At 42.2% G+C, this 2,295-nt stretch overlaps 1 long non-coding RNA gene across 1 annotated transcript in view; it reads right to left on the bottom strand.

The window, feature by feature from the left end:
- The window catches only part of LOC147468995 (uncharacterized), a 19,103-nt gene extending 17,912 nt beyond the window's left edge, over positions 1–1,191 (bottom strand). Inside the window, exon 1 of the long non-coding RNA XR_015192251.1 lies at positions 1,060–1,191. This is a non-coding gene — a long non-coding RNA (uncharacterized LOC147468995). The remainder of the gene's footprint in view (positions 1–1,059) is intronic.
- Between the last annotated feature and the right edge of the window lie 1,104 nt (positions 1,192–2,295).

Raw genomic sequence — 2,295 nt, 5'->3', positions numbered from 1 at the left:
AAACTGCAAAACAATCCGCGAAGTCACCGGAAGCGGAGGAGCCACACGTGTTGGCCGTTGACTGAACACCGCACTTTTCAGGCTTCGCTTTTTCTCTTTCTCTCACCTGGTTTGTGGTCTTGGGGTCTGTTGGAACTCGGGGGTTTTGCATCTGCTCGCGTCTCTTTGGTGTTGTTTCTTTGTGCTAGTAGTCTGTCTGTCTGTCTCTCGCTTTGTAGTTCTCTTTCTCTCTCTCTCTCTCTCTCTCTCTCTCTCTCTCTCTCTCTCTCTCTCTCTCTCTCTCTCTGCATCTCTCTGCATCTCTCTCTCTCTCTCTCTCTCTCTCTCTCTCTCTCTCTGTCTCTCTCTGTATCTCTCTGTACGTCTGTCTGTTTGTTTGTTCCTTTCTCTCCTTCTCTCTCTGTCTCTTTCTCTTTCTATTTTTCTAAGTCGAGGTCTCTCTTTCCTTCTCCCTCCCTCCCTCCCTTGCTCTCTCTCTCTCTCCCTCTCTCTCTCTCTCCCCCTCTCTTCTTAGAATTAATCCTCTTTCCACAAAACTACACGACCCATATTCGTGTGTATAGGTATTCCCTTCTTCTTTATGTATTTTATCACTTTCACTTGTATTCATCGGTCATTTTCGTGTCATTCACTCTTCATGCGTAAATACTGTTATTCTAAACCGTGACTCTATATTATAAATATTTGCTTCCAGTACAGAAAAGTAGGGAAAAAAGATCCACTCGAAATCATAAAATGTATATAAATCTTCACATCCTCTCTTTTCTTTTCCTCGGAGTCAGCAACAGTAACGGAGACAACAACAACAAATAAAAACAACAACACTTATCAAACACTCATCTTTTCCCCCCTTCAAATACGCTTAACTAATTAAGCCCACACCTCAACACCACTGTCACATACACCACCAAAGACAAGACTTACTATGGGTTTGCCCTAAGGAAGAAGATCCATCCACCACTACGAAAGGAAAGCCACTAAAAGCCACCAGTACATAGCAACTAAGACCGATCCGAAGACACTGTCGGAAAGCAAAATCTTTTCCTCTCTTTTACTCACCGAGCCACAACGTGTTCGGGTCTTGATGGCGAGTCGACGGGTGGATGAATATACGTATTGGCGTGGAGGCCATCTAGTAGAGCCAGTTTCATCATCGAACACACTCATGGACGCACGTGTATATATCACCCCCTCCCCCCACCCACTCACTCTCCATCCCATCCCCATCTACGTAGGCACATACGCACGTACACACACACACACACGCTCATGCCCGTATGCGAAAAGGGTACAGATGCATAGGTAAAATGGACATATATACGGGTATACGGGGATGATATCGGAAAAAGAAAAATCTATTTCTCCACTTGATTGCTTTATGATTTCGAAGGTACAGGTTACGTGTTGTCTAATATTAACTTGGCTAAAACGTATATTACGTACAGGTCTGCAAACCGCAATTACTAATACACACACACCCACATACACGCACACTCACACACACACACACACTCACACACACGCACGCAAAAACACACACACACACACATTCGCAAATATAATTTCCTCATAACGAATACAAACAATTAATTCATGAAACTGGTTACAGTTCCCCTCTTGTTAATTATTGTAAAAACGCCTATTGCACAATTGTACTTTCACGTTCCACAATCACACAAAAATATAAAAAAAATCCATAGGCCTATAATCATCGATAGCCTAATACTACAATTATTCATGCCTTAGTTATTGAGGTATTAAGGTACAGGAAATAGTTTCTACGCTCCATTTTCTATAAGCCTCGCAAAAACGTATTTTACGTTTCTCACCGTTTTGCACATTCACTATAAAACCCATGATTAATTCCACAATCGATATTTCTTCACATCCCAATGCACCTAATTGCTTTTAAAAACAACAAGGATCTTAAGCTCCATACATTATTCTAATCAAAATCTTTACTGGGCGTTGGCACCTGTCCACCCCTTGATTGGTGGCGCCCCTTGATTCACTTGTCAAAACGTATATCGGACGCATTTCCTGGTCAAAACGTATATTACAAAAGATTCTGTCCCTTTTGTGCGGTAGCATGTCAGGTTTCAGTGTGGGTGGTGCTTTTAGATATAATCTTTTTTATAATAATTATGATGATGATAAAGTGTTCTACCTAACGACAATATTTATACACAAACACACACACGCGCGCGCACACACACACACACACACTCACACACACACACACACACGCACACACACACTCACACACACACACACACACACACACACACACACACA

The sequence above is a fragment of the Penaeus japonicus genome, unplaced genomic scaffold, assembly GCF_977035675.1.
Source record: "Penaeus japonicus unplaced genomic scaffold, GWHDUDI00000001_assembly GWHDUDI00000025, whole genome shotgun sequence".
NCBI lineage: Eukaryota > Metazoa > Arthropoda > Malacostraca > Decapoda > Penaeidae > Penaeus > Penaeus japonicus.
The sequence above is the reverse complement of the archived record's forward strand: the minus strand, read 5'-3'. Positions and strand labels throughout refer to the sequence as shown.